Source organism: Hibiscus syriacus, unplaced genomic scaffold (genome assembly GCF_006381635.1).
Source record: "Hibiscus syriacus cultivar Baekdansim isolate YM2019G1 unplaced genomic scaffold, ASM638163v2 tig00111238_pilon, whole genome shotgun sequence".
Lineage (NCBI taxonomy): Eukaryota > Viridiplantae > Streptophyta > Magnoliopsida > Malvales > Malvaceae > Hibiscus > Hibiscus syriacus.
The window spans coordinates 2418676-2434098 of NW_024063030.1; the positions used below are offsets into that span (position 1 = coordinate 2418676).

A 15423-nucleotide genomic window follows, 5' to 3' on the forward strand; every position below is an offset into this window, starting at 1 on the left:
AATTTCTCCTTTCATTTTATTTCTCTTACCAGTACAACCAGTGCGGATACAAATTTTATATATACAATTATATTAATCTTTATATTAGGACAAATATATTAAAGTCTATATAACATCAAATATTAATTTACATTTGATTAACAAACAAAAAATATATATTAATTATGAATTGATCTAATATAATGGGATGTTAGATTTGTTAAATAATATTTAAATTTCAAATCTTAGAGTTTTGAATGAAATAAGTTAGAATAAAAATGTTATTTTCATAATAAAATTTTTGTATTCAATTTAGATTACTCAACCGAATCAAATACCCAAATATATATATATACACACACAAATGGTGAGTTATAATGCCTAAACTGCTATTTTCGACATAACCCACGCACCGCAAAATTTGGTTCCAAATCTTGGGCAGCGCTTGTTAAATCCAATTATTATATTTTATAATAGATTATTCAAATTTTAAAAAAAAATTAATCAAAGACACGTACAATGATGCAATAACGTCCGTTATGTCTACAATCTTAATAAACATAACACGATAAAAAATACAAGCACAATCACCATTTAAATCTTAGGCCACAAGATGATATTAAAGGAGAACGCATTGGTTGAAGATTAAAGAGAAGATAGAAAATGGTAGGGTTTGGACAAAGAGAGATGGAAGCTGAACGATGGGAAAGAAGTCTTGGAGGTTCAAATTTTGACCATCTTTTCTCTTCATTTCATACGGCTTTTTTCACCTTTATTGCCCTTTTCCCCCATAAACACAAATTAATTCCCACAATTATAAATAAAAATAAAAACAGGAAGAGAGAGATGAACTAATTCCCACAATTTATTGGGGAATGAGTAAAGAAAGTTTTAAAAAGCAAAAATAAATGCTTTGGGAAATGCTTCCATGCATCATCAACCCATCCTCCAAGCCATATTAATAATAAGTGTAGATTATACCATAGTAACTAATCTATTAGTTCTTTTATACTTTGGTCGCTAAACTATTTATTTTAACAAAATTTTTATTGTTGTTTCTTTTAATTTTTATTTTGATCACCGATCGTTAAAAGATTAATAATGATGTTGACATTAATTTTTTTACATGGTTTTTTTACTCTGCATCAACAATTTATATGTTTTTTTAAAAAATAATTTTATTTAGTCTAATAAGATGATTACACATGTTATAACTTTTCTAGAGATTGAATAAATATGATATTAATCCCTATTTTATAACTTCCATAAATGTTGAAATATGTCATAATTTAATCCATATGTATATTATGATTTAATCTGTCCATTAAACTGCTCGTTTTTGTTTTCTTATATTACCTTAGGTTATGATTATAGACTCACTAGAAGTACTCTCGTTCTTTTTCTTAGAGTCTCCCTTTTTATCTCCTCTAGATAGGATCATGATTAGATTTAATTAAAAAAAAACCCTCAAAAGTTACGGTGCCGTAAATATAGAAATATGTCATAATTTAAGAAATAAATAATCGGGTGCAAATATATTAGAAATATGAATAGAGTCGTTTTGTTGACTAATTTGATGTTTTGAATTCGGGGGTGTCATATTCTTATTGTGAATGATTTAATTATAAAGAATTATACTTAAATTGTAGATTAGAAATATCATCAAATATGCAAATGGTGAGGTTTTGTAGTAAAAGAAATAGTGATAAAAGTTCAACAAAAATTATAGAATTAAGCCTCGGCTAATTTCATTATTGTTATTACCATTAGAATAACATGTGGCTTCCGTCAGTACTGTAGGAATCCAAATTAGCCTCCGTCGTCGTCTTCTTCAGCAAAAGAGAAGCCTTCTCTCGAGCTCTCGCGGATCCTCTGACAGAGATATCAGCTAACACTGTTAAGAACTCCGGAAGCTTCAAAGCATCGACAATGCAGGCCTCGCTTTCCTCAAACAGTCGAACAAGTATTTCAAAGCTTCAAATCATGCTCCTTCCTTTCATCACCTCCACCATCGAACTAACAACATGGTCCGTTTTTTTTCAAAGCATTCAACTCTTCATCGAACCTAGAAAGAAGTTCCAGAACAGCTAGGGAAGACCCGGAAAGGTCTTCTCCGTCAGTGTTTTTCACCACTTTGATCAACACCGGGACGGTTCTGGCACGAACATCTAGGGGGCAGTTACCATGGAACTGCACCAGCTCGGCTAAAGAACTAAGCAGAAAATGCTGCCGGATTACGTGGGTCTGAAACTGCATGGACCAACAACGGGATAGTCCCGGCGATCCCGAATATGGCCTTGTTTTTGTCAAGCATGGTGAGGCTGCAGACGAGGGAAGAGGCTAACTTGGTGGCCTCAGGTGGGGAGGCTGAGGAGAAGATTATGGAGTTGTGATGATTGATGGTTTCCAGGTCTGCAAGAGATTGTTTAAGATTTGGGTTTAAAGAGAGGTTAAAGAGTTTGGATGAGAGGAGAGGAGGATTTGCTGAGGGTAAGGAGGACATAGATTGCTCCACTTGTTTGAGCTACTAAAGTCCTGTTTTATGGACTGACTCTGGTAATAGAAGCTAGGGTTTGTAGTGCTTCTTACCGGAGCTCCTGAGAATCTGATTGTGCTTCAAACAGACATTCAAGAATGGTATCACGAAGCTTAACCGTAGACATGGTTTGAATTAAGTTCTGGAAATGGTAACAGATGTTTCTAAACAGGCCATCTACAAGATGAATGTTCAACATGTTGTAGAAGAAAGGACGATAAGTAGATGAGAACAATGCGAACAACATTGGAAAAACCTCTGGGCTTGAGTTTTTTAAGAATTGTTTCGACAATTTCTTAGTTCATAATAGTAAAATGTCAAACATATAATGTTAAATACACTCACCCACTTTAGTTCAATACACTATTAATGGCACCAAAAGTAAATTAATAAACGCATCACTAATTTCCGATCAATTACCAGTCTCATTTCACAGTTTTTAAGAAAAAGTTTCGGATATATTAAACGCAACTATATTAAAACTATCGAGGATGATGGCACCAACAATGTAACAAGAATCCAACACCTAAATATCATAATCCGGAGACTAATTATTCATAAAATATCCAAAACGCAAGCCAAGTGAGTGAAAAATGCTAAAATCGGATATTTAGTTACTGAACACAACCTCTGGCAAAGACGCAACAAACTAGAAACAACAGTTTGGTAAAACTACATAGTGCAGTGCAGGAAGAGAAGAACAGCTCATCAAAGACTGAAATAAAAACCCCTTTTCACCTTCCTGAGTCAGGCGAGCCATCATCATAAGAAACCAGGCCCTTTTTACCATCTGGACTTCCAGAAGATGACCTCGACCTTGCTTTGCTTCCCTGCTTCGGAGACTGAGAGTCCAATGAGGACCTTGATTCAGATCGGCTCCTGCTCTGAGAAGGGGACCTTCGCCTCCCAGCCCTTGGAGAGGCACGAGATCTGGTTGCATCAACTGGAGAGCGGCTGCGAACAGGGCTTCGACTGCGATTAGGGCTACGGCTATATCGACGATTACGATACCGAGGGCTAGGTGGTACAGATGGACTTCGTGTCCTGCTTCTTCTGCCTCTGAACCTGCAAAGCATGTTTTTAAAAGGAAGGCGAATAAGCAAACCATTAATGACTTCCAGAAAAATAATGGCCTATCAGACCTTGAAGGAACTCCTCTTGGAGGGCTTCTATAACGCCAAGGTGAATACCTCCTGTAACTTGAGTACCTAGAATATAATGAAGTTGTTGGTGAATACCTCTTGGAGCAAAACCCCGTTGTTAAAATATACTATAGTTGTAGGTGAAAAAAAGGGTAAGAAAATTTAAAAGAGGCAGCATGAGTACCTCTCATGCTCAAATCTACCACTGTAACGATAGGACCTCACAGGGGAACGATCTGGGGAGGGGGTTCTGTATCTCCGTGCATAGGAGAAGCGCTCACTGAAACCCCGGCCCCTTCTGATGCGCTTAGGTGATGCATCGGGTGAAACACTTCTTGATAAACTTTGACCTCGTTCAGCAGGAGGGGACCTTACCCTTCGTACCGGGGTGGGACTCCTTGAATAGTTACGGCGATACTCCCTACTGGTTTCCCTCAACGGACTTCTGTTTGGGCTTCTCCTAGGAGGAGCCCTGCCTGAGCTCCTACTTTTGCTTCTATGAAAGGATCTTAAAGGACTTCTGCTGATGCTTCGCCTCAAAGATCTTACAGGACTTCTGCTGATGGTTCTCCTCGAAGATCTTACAGGACTTCTGCTGACGCTTCTCTGAGAGCGTGCTCCTGCTGATGATCTGGGAGGGCTCCTACTTGGGCTTCTTTGGGACCGGGACCTTTTAGGGCTCCTACTAATACTTCTTTGAGAATGTGCTCTCACTGGACTCCTACTGATGCTTCTACTCTTTCTAACCCTCAAAGGGCTTTTGCTGAGGCTTCTAACAGCATTTCCACTTCCATTTCTTTCTGGAAAACGTGGGGGACTCCTGCTCACACTTCGCTTTGGGCTAGGACTTGGGCTGCAGCTTGGTCTCCTGGGACTAACACTCATACTCTTACTAATGGTCCTCTTAGGACTCATGCTTCGGCTCCTGCTCATCAACTATTAATGAAATACCAGATTGGGAAGAACCGGTAAGTATAAAGAATAACTGAGAATGGAAACTAGACCTAGATTTGCTTGGATGATCATCTACAACATCAGGTTGCCTCCCTGCACTTCTGTCAGATTTAGCATCTTTTTCATTGCCATTACTCCGTCGCTCCCCATTTTCCTTGGGAGCTTCATGCTCCTTTACATGCAAATCAGCCTCTTCCCTATTTCCCTGTCGAATTTCTTTCTCTACAGCTGAGGGGGATCGAGTCCCAGCTGCATATTGAAGATAACCCCATTAATAGTATGGTAACAGACGAAAAACCTTAAATAACACAAACAAATTATGAAAACATGAACTCAATAAAAGCAGTCACTCCACACACACACACACACACATAAAAAAAGAAAAAAGAGAAAATGAAATAACTCCAACCCTTACCACTTTTCTTATAAAGGTCTTTATCCTTCTGAACTTTTCCTCGAGTATCAGCATTATTATCAGTGCTACTATCAGTTTTACTCTCACTGTCATTATCAGTAAGACTATCCGTAGCCCTATACCAAAGAGAATAAAATAATTCAAGTTATATAAGAAATTTAACAAAGCTAATTAGCTCTTCCATGGCTCTGAAGCATTATCTCATAGTTTTTCCCACACTGAAAAACGTTTCAGGACAATCGCAGAAAGATAGATTTAAAGAAAACCCTGTCAACTATTACAAGTGAGAAAATGATACTTTCACCAAATATGCAAGAAAAACACACATGGGGGGACTACTTCAATGAGGACAACTGATTTAACCAGCTGAACTCAGAATTGGAAATATGCACATGTCAAATCACTTGTGTATCATACTCATCATTATTATGCATGTACGTCATTGACTTGCATATGCAACTGGTATTATTAGTGAAGAAATATTCCAGTATTTTAAAAACTCCTTAGGTAATGAATGGGAGGCAACAGAAACAGTATAAGAACCAGGGGGCAAAAAAGTTTCAATTACATTTACAAAAGATATGATCCTTTAGACAGATGAAAAAGCACAAAGCTCCGCTAAGCATGCGCAGAATTAACTGGTAATTTGCTAGATGACAAGACATGTATAAGAAGGATAAAAGGATAACCATAAAACCTTTTTGATCTGCGTTTTGATATCTTATCATGCCTTTTCCTCTTTTTGTCACGTCGTCTATCTCTTCTTTTTCCATGCCTATATTTTTCTCGTTTATAAGATCTCTTCCTCTTTTTGCGTCTGTCATCACTAGAAGAATTAATGTTAGACTCAGAGGATGATGACAGATATGAGTCAGAATCACTATCAGAATCTGATGATTCTGACTCAGAATCTGAAGAACTCTCTGAATCAGATGAATAATATCTTCTCCTCCTCTTCCGTCTGTCTCTTGAAGATTTCTTATGCTTCCCTTTCCTTCTTGCTTCATAATTGACAACATCAGAAGCATCTTTTCCGGTTTTCACCTTATTTTTCCTTTTCTCTGCAAATAACAAAAAAGATGGGAAGGCAAATTAGCAACTGACAAGGGTCAAGCCTCATGCATCATCCCATGCAAAATTGGTAAGTGTAGCCTAAATTAAATCATAATATCCCATCTTAAGAAAGCCAATTCTCCAAGGGAGGCAAAACAACCTTTACCTTCACTGACTTCACCACAATTAACTATTTTCACTGTTACTGTTGGCATTCCTTCTTCATCACCAACATTTTCAATTTTCTTCAGCACTTCATTTCCTTGAACAAGCTTTCCAAAAACTACATACTTTCTGACACATGCCACAAGTAAGACAAACTCACGATCCAAAACTGAATCACACTTGGACTGAACAAATCACATATTCGGAAGGGTGGACAGAATAAATATACAAAACTACCTGTCAATATTATGGTTAGCCTTGAAGGTAATAGCAAATTGTGAACCAACAGTGTCACGATCAGAAATTGCCATAGATAGAAGACCAGGGCCATCATGCTTTAGCCGGGGTGGTTCATCTGCACAAGTGTTCAAATCAACGCTTGTCACCAATCAATTATTAACAATTAAAAAGTAGAGACCTTCCGCCAAATTCTAAATGAATTGTTTGTAGAACAGAATAATTCTTTTTTTTTTGTATTTAATACAATCCTTAAAAGACGTAGCTATCATGTCCTAGAAATCTCAGGGAAGAACTCCAGATAATCAAGAAAAATACAATGGAACTGGCATAATGGCATTGATACTGAAAAACAAAACTTGAGCAGAGATTAAAAATGCATGTGCTCTATCAAAAAGAACCAAAAAATACAATCTCAATATAAAAGAAAGCTTGTGCAGAAATTAGGAAAATGCATATTGCACTCTGGTAACAATATAGGCAATAATTACATCCAATTCTAGAGCTAAGGAATGTACCTACTCTGCATATTGTTTTTCAAAGTACAAAGAACGCATACCACCATACTTCAACTTAACTCCACAAGAAATGGATGAATTCCATATTAGATAGCAACAACATTCTAAATTGGAAATAAGGGTTTGAGATTTATAGGTGAAATGCAGATGCATTAGCAGTATAATATTATAATTTTATGTGAAAATAAAAATTGGCTATTTTACTACTATTTTAGAGTACAAGACTACATGCATTAGCACGTCTAAGCACTTTCATAGTGTCCACAAATGAGAATATACTTAGTTTACATGATCACACAGTATTATGAACAATAGCATGCGCATAACACAAAAAGCATGAGGCCACTCACCTGGAAACTTCCCATCATATATGCTTTCTCCGCTAGTTCCTGAAAAATGTACATTTGAAAACTCAGGTGTATTTCAAAAGCAACTTCAACGGGTAGTAATTTAGAGGGTAACCCTCAAAGTGATCATATGTAAAGCCAATTAACATCTATAAAAAAAAAGTAAAAAATGAGTCTTCAAGGAATACATACCATCTCTTCTAACGAAATCACCTCCCTGCACAAAACATAAAATGTCAGTCAGCAACTACGGTAAAAGATATTAATGAGTAAAAACCTGGGCTCGACACAACATATTTTAGTAAAATTTTGATGATCAACAACTTGGTACGTACAACCTTAAAACTACATCACATGAAAAGAAGATGTGACCATCAGCCCAATTTCCTACAGCATAAACAATAGTAACTGACAAAAAGACATACCACTTCTAAGCCACGTTCAACAAGAAAACAACTAGAGAAAACCCAGTTTAGATTAAGATACGAAAACAAACCTGAGCCATGGAACCTTTAATGACACGATGGAAAAAGGAGCCCTTGTAGTGCAACGGTTTTCCAGTTTTGGATCCAATACCCTTTTCCCCTGTAAGTCAAGACAAACTAGATAAATAAGCCATAAAAAAAATAAAAATATATGAGCAAATATACAGTAAATAATTACAACCAAGGAACTCTCTAGACCCTAACCACCAAATGCTTCTTGAAAAAAGAAAGAAGGGGGAGATAAATAAAAAACAACAAAGATTACAATGATGAATTATTCTTAATAAAATTTACAGATGAAAAAGCTATTCATGAAGTGTCATAAAAGAATGTAAATGTGGGGGAATGGAATTTTTTTTACTTAATCACCTGTACAAAGGGCACGGAAATTTTCTGCAGTCTTGGGAGCAATATCAGGAAAGAGCTGAAAATCAAAGAAAACTGATTAGTACGTGAAAATGATAATTTAAAAGGAAAAATAAAACAAAACGCACTACTATTCAAGATAAAACAAAAGTGGCGAACAACAAAATATATTAAAAAATGTGAACTCTTGATTGCTTGCATTGGTTGTTTCACAATACCTCAAAAGTCATCCTTTCAAAAGGATCACCATCTATTGACACATCCATAAAAACTAAAGGATTCTTCTTCTTCGCCATCTTTGTTCACTAGAATCACAATTCACACTAGCATAACCTACAACCTGATCAAACAATGAGCAGTTAGAATCAGTAGATTAAATTTCAATTTCATCTCATGTTAAATTAAGTAGAACGACAGTAATCAATGAAGCATTCCTAAACTCTTCAGTCTCCACTAAATAATTTCTCACGTGTCAATATACGGTTACAAACGTTAGTCACATGGAATGCATCATAACTAATGTTCGCTTACGTATTCTTCCGCGAGGTTGTGAAAGTGCATGGAAATGCAGAGATACCTAGGAATTAGGATAATTGGTAAATATTCATCTAGAACTATATCATCCTTGTAGCATTTCAAAACCTACTGACCTCAAAAAGACATAAACGAATGATTAAGACCAGGTTGAAAATCTAAGCAATTGAACTTAAACCCTAGACTTAAAAGCAAAACAAAATTAATATCAGAATCCCGGATCAGGACAGATAATTGACCGGCACCCTTTCGAGGATAAAAGAGAACAAACGCAATTGAGGAGAGCGAGCAAAATAATATCATAATAGCGTCAAGCAGAAAACCTGACACCCAGCAGAATTAGCAGAAACACTTAAAATACAAGCTTTAGGCAAACATTATCTTAACCTTGAACTCGAAAAATATGGAAATCATATGAAAACTAAAGATGCACAAACATGAAGGGGAAAAAAGTAAAAAATTGAAGAGACACTTAAGGTGAACAAAAAGGTTTAAGATCCAACGCACGTCTAGTGAAATTAAAGCTAAAAGGGATAAACATTGTTTTTTTTTTAAGGAAAAGGGGGGAACAAGGGGGAAGGCAGAAACCCTAGAAAGTTCACCTGGGAAAACAAGCAGGGCCGCAGGAAGGAAAATAAGAGTAAAGATTATAACAGAAAGAAAGAAGAAAGGATTAGTGCAGTCTGAGATTTTAGTGAAAAATCGACAGCTTATTGGGCTTTTAGGGCTCTAAAAGATGCTCTTCTACTGGGCTATTCTGAGTTCTGATTTTGAGCCAAGACTGTGATTCTTTTTTGAGTGAGTATGTTTGTTTTCTATTTTTTATTTCAAAATTAATTTATCAACATTACATAGTTTTATTATCTTTAACATACTAGCGCAAACTAAATGTGTTTGGCATATAATATAACTCAATTAGATTTGATGGCATTCTTTTTCATTGAAGTTAGGAAGTGTACAAAGTTTAATCAATCATAGTGGATTCATTTGAATATCGGAGATCATCACCTCTGTTAACTGAATTATCTTATATAAACTCAATGTAAATTCACAATCGTTTTTAATTAGTCTATATGTAATTACATTGTTCTCTCAAGAGATATATTTTATTTTAACTATCCATTCCTTTGCCAGCAGGTTATCAATATGGTGTAGCAACGTTGGATGCCTCCCTTCGCTTAAATCTATTTCTAGTAGGTTCATTGTTTCTCTGCTATTTGTCTCTAAACACCGTTATTTTAGCTCCAATCTCTCACACCTTTCGAAGAGCCTCATAAACTCCTCAATAGTAAATTTTGATAAATATCAATAAAATTAAGTAATTAAGTTTTAATTTTAAAGAATTTATACATCTCTCTTGGATATTTTATTATTTTAAAATTGACATTAATTTGATTTTATTTTAAAAAACACCTTAGAATTATATTTTAATTTAATATGTAATATGTAAATGCTAGTTTCATACAGTTATGAACATGTAAGTTTAATTTTTAAAAAAAGTAAACGCATTAAAGAACAAATTGAAATATACAGGGGTCTTATTTCCCTGTAGCATTCTCTGAACTTGGGCAGTTAAGTATTAATTAAATAAATTAACGAGAGAGAAAAATGATGGAAAAATGAAAATTTTATAGAATTAAACAATTTAGGAGTCTCAATTACAAAAGTAAAAAATGGGATTAAAAAAATTAAGAGCTTTAATTATAAAAGTAAAAAGTGATATTAAAGAATTAAAAATCTCAATTATAAAAGTAAAAAAATACGATTGAAAAGATTATAGATTCAATAAAAAATAAAGTTCCTGAGCAATCGCTCGAGGTGATCTCTCTATTAACCGATTATGAGGAACCGGTATTTATTAACTGGTTTGCAGTAAATATATATATATGGAAAGATAACATTGCAAGAGACATGGCGTAATCAATGTAACCAGAAACGATGGGTACAAGTTATTTTCATTGTAGCTTTTCCGATGAAGTCTCGCTGGAAGGTGGAAATGTAAATGTTATTATGGGGACAGTAATGTGTAATTCAATATTATTGAGGAGACCTTGGCTTTGGTGTTCCCGCTTAAATCATGCCATGAAATATTTGGTTTTTCAGTAGGTATTTCTTTTTAGTAAAATTATATTATTATTATTTTGTAAAATCAATACAAAATCGTAAATCTTTTATTTTTTATTTCTGATATCAATAAATTTTTCTTATACTTCAATTAGATTTTTTCAGGAAAAAAAATTGTTTTATTTCTTAGTTATTTACCATCGTTTCTATTGTCGTATTAACATATATTATTAATGGTTTATAAATTGAAGTTTGAGAATGAGATTGCTAAATGCACATTGCCAAGTGGTCACGTATCTCTTGAGATAATTGGTTGTTGGACCATTCTAGAAATCTCATGTAAACAAATTAGCAACACAAAAGACGCTGAAATTCTTATCCAAAGGTAATTCCCATCTCTCAAACTGTCCTCATGGCTGGCAAGAAAGTGTTAAATTTTTTTCTATAAAAAAATTTCAAGTTTTCTGTATGGTGATTCACTAGCTATACTAAAGGCAACAAATCAGCAACCTTCATAATCGCAGGCTCAAGTTACACTAAAAACTAATCCTTCTTCTGTTGAGCTCTGCTTGTTCTCCTTCTTGAACCTGAAAACCACGGCCATGGCTATGTTCAAGCACAAGGATTAATAAACACATAATCTGGAACACAATACAACATCACAAACCCAAGATTTGCAGGGAGATTTTATATATATACCTGATATACCCTTTCTTCCTTTAGACTTTTACTTCTATGTTTCAACTCTCCTCTGTTGGTTGTTATCCCATCTAATATCTCAGCATCATAATAGTCATCTTCAGATCCTTCATGGCGTGAGTTAGATGATTCTTTTTCCTGTTCGCGGGAGTTGTTGCCGGATGTCAGTATGGTTCCGACTCATGCATGTTTGATTTTCATATATTTGAAAAAAAAAAGTACCTTGATTAAATCGAAGCTTCACCGTGGTGTACCAGAAATCTCTTCATACTCGGCAGCGTCGAGTTCCTGAAGATGTTCAGGATGGAAAAGCTTTGGAAAGATGTGCTCTCTGATGGCGATGAGAAGGAAGAATGGCAGCGGAAATAATATTCCAGCTATGGGTATCCATGTTACCCCAAAACATATTATAAGATACCCAAATTGGATCGCTGTAAAAATCAAGATGGATTTGAAAGGCACGGACTCCATAAATGATGCATGATCACCTTCAAAAACTCTGTTCAAACATATAAAACCATAAACAAAATCAACCTTAAAATTCAATTTATATACGGGTCTATCATCTTATAAACACAGTTAAGATATTTCTAGGTTGCATTTGACTTACTAGTAGCGCCTGCTAGGGGTGACAAAAAGTAGTAACAACCTTTCCCAGAATTGGTTCCCTGGGAGGCTATCAATGGCCATGTACGCAAAGTAACCCCATAATACCGACGTAGGTACCATTTTTATTACAGGTAGAGCACACATCGAAATTCCGACGAGGAGTGACTGCAACAGGTTGCTCACTCTTTGCTCATTAACTCTAACTGTCAAATAAGGAGCAATGTCTTTCTCAGGATCAAAATTTTCTTTTGCATCGTCTGCACCATCACTTTTCATTACTGCCTCTTTCAGGTTCCTCAACTCATTATCAACTGCACGCTGCAATAAGATTCATATAATGATGTTGCACTCAATCAAATATGCCTGCTTGATGCATAATACATAGGAAATGGTATAACCAGTACAAAAACCAATAATACTTAACAGGAGAAGACCGGTCCATTTCTAAGAATATGGCTTGCATTCTCCCAAAGATCTCCGAGTTGCTTGCATGTTGCAACATGCTTTCCTTGGCACGTTTTACCATTTTTTTTCGAATCATCTGCAATAGATTGTGGATTATATAATCTAAGAATCCCTGCTAATGAAAATCATATAATGATTTTAGGGAATAGTTTCTAAAAGTACTGCACAGTACACCCCACCTGCGTCTTGAGAACTGAAAGGCTCTTGGTGTGCATAGGAGATTGTGGAAGGATCCCATTCGAAGGAGGGAGTCCCAGCAACCCACAAATCAATGTCTGAAACCATGATTGAAAGGAATTATTTAAGCCTGGAATTTGCTGGAAATATAATTTTGAAAGCATTAACTTACTAAAAGAAAAAGGAAAAGAGGATAAAGAGAGAGAGAGTATAGGTCGGAAGCGTCAATTAAAGTACCATAACTCCTAGCAATAAGACATCATAATGATAAGCAGAGGGATTTTTAAGGTTGAACTCTTTCTGCTGCGTCAACTGTGAAGCAACATTATGATCGAAGAAGTATAGACCAGCTATCATCAATGCTGGTATAATGGCAGCAAAGATGTACACTATTGGAACCTTTCCCATATCCTATAATAAGAGATTTGATAAAGTTTAAGGTTATGGATTTTAAAGACAATTCAATCGTATATGAAAAAGATTCATAACTTACCTTTATCACAGTCCAATGAGGCAATGATTCGGGTTCCCAAAGAAGTGGACAGAAAAGCCTCCTGGGAATTCCAGAGTTAACTTTGCTTGGTATCGTGTAAGACAAAGCTGTCCAACACAGAACCATTAAGGGAACTCCATATTCTGCAATAAAACTTCGAAACCAACCTGAAAAACAGTTTTTGTTTTTTAGAGAAACTACCAAATAATCAGTCTGACACAGTTAGTGTGTTGATATACCTGTTCCATAACGCCACGATCTTGCCTTCCTCGTCTTTAGAGAAGTCAAGAAAAGCCCAAATGAGAAAATGACTGCCAACAAGCCATTTGTATATAGCCAGTGGAACTGATATTTCTCCAGATTAGGATTTTCACCTTTGGGAATTTTGAACTCACCACTCCCTATGATCCAAACAGTTATCATTATACATGAGGGTCAAACCTAAGGATTCTATCATCATAAACCTCACTTTATTTGATGCCTAAGTCGTTCAATACCTTAATAGCCTCTTGAATGAAAAGAACAGTTATCAACATGCCAAAAAGCTCTCCAGCGATTCTTGTAAATCTACTGATTATGGTGCATGCATTGAATATAGCAAGAATAATGAGCAGAAAAGCTGTCCACATACAGACCCTGGGAAAGAAAAACAAAAGAAAATAAATTAAACAATCAATAACATTTCTGATGCACTAAAAAGTTTGGAAAACATTAAACAAACTCATAAAATTATAAGAAACAGAAAAGGTGGTTATATCCATTACCATGCTGCCCAAGCCAAATAGAGTTTCTTGCCCAACTCCGGCCTCTTTTTGCAGAAATTGTACAAATAAGTGTACATTATTATCGTTGGCTCTGCAACTACAAATATCAACAAAGGCTGCCCACCTAAAATGGAGTGAATGATTCCACAAATAGCTGTAGAAGCCAATGATTCCACTGGGCTGAGGGAGCCATCTAAGAAAACAAGAAACACAACCTCAACTTTTAATGCTTATTCATGAAAATACCCAGCTTTAATATTCTTTGAAATAAAATGGCTATCATTACAGTAACTTCTTCCTAGATCATATTGTCTATTAAACATTCTGACTGGAGTACCTGTGTCTCGGCTCAGTTGCTCCCCAAAGGCAATAACAGGAAGAGCAGAGGCAAAGAAGATATATGTAGTTGGAGCTAATATCCTGATCGATATATATCGAAATGTGAATCAAAATGGAATAAATGTTAATCAAAAGAACACAAAAGTGGTGCCAAAATTTGAAAACAATAACATACCGATATCCTGAGTGAAATCCATTGACCCAATCCTGCTTGTAGCAAGCACTTCTTCCCTTGAGGTCTTCGATTATCCCCCTGAATGGACTTCTTATTTTCTCCATAACTGGTTCAAAGAAGGGGAAACAAGAATTCATTAATCATATAATTAAACTACATTCTGTTAACGACAGTAGCACCTGGTCACCTGTATCCCAATATCCTCTTGATTACGTTAGACTAGACGGCGCTAGGTGTAAAATGACTCAATGAAGTTAGGCAAAACGAGTAGTAGCATTTAAGGAGAACATCATGCATGCATGCAGGGATGCATATATGTGGCTTTTGAGAAAACCAATAGAAATGCAAGAAGCGAGGGAGTTGTATGATTCAACTGCATGACCAACGAGATAAGGAACAGAAATAAAATATTGAGGAAAACATTTCTATAAAAGTTACAATAAATATACCTAAAAACTAAAATTATTAACAGCTTACAATAATTTTATTAAAATCAATGACAATTGATGACGTATTTCAAAATAATATTTCGATTTCATGCTTAATTTTCTTCATGATAATTATTAGTCGACCAATAATTTATTTTAAATAATATTTTCTGTATGGAAACTTTGTATATAAAAATAGTATAAAATCGTAACTTTTTATATTTTGTAATGTTCTGGGGTGAGTGTTCTATCGAGTCGAATCGAGTTGAGTTGAATTGAGTTAAAAAAAAATTAGTTATTCAAGTTGACAAGTTTTATTTTGTAACTCAAATTTGATTTGAAATATTTTCAAGTCGAGTCGATTTTATAAAATTATAGTCAAACCAAGTGTTCGAGTTTTTATTTGAATTTAATTGTAAATATTTATAATATTATAATATTATTTACTTTCAACTATAACCATATACAATACATATTTG

The 15423-nt window shown here is 35.2% G+C and overlaps 1 pseudogene; it reads right to left on the reverse strand.

Annotated features, from left to right (window-relative positions):
- Nucleotides 1-3046: 3046 nt before the first annotated feature.
- On the reverse strand, nucleotides 3047-14620 carry LOC120157046 (annotated as a pseudogene).
- Nucleotides 14621-15423: the final 803 nt, after the last annotated feature.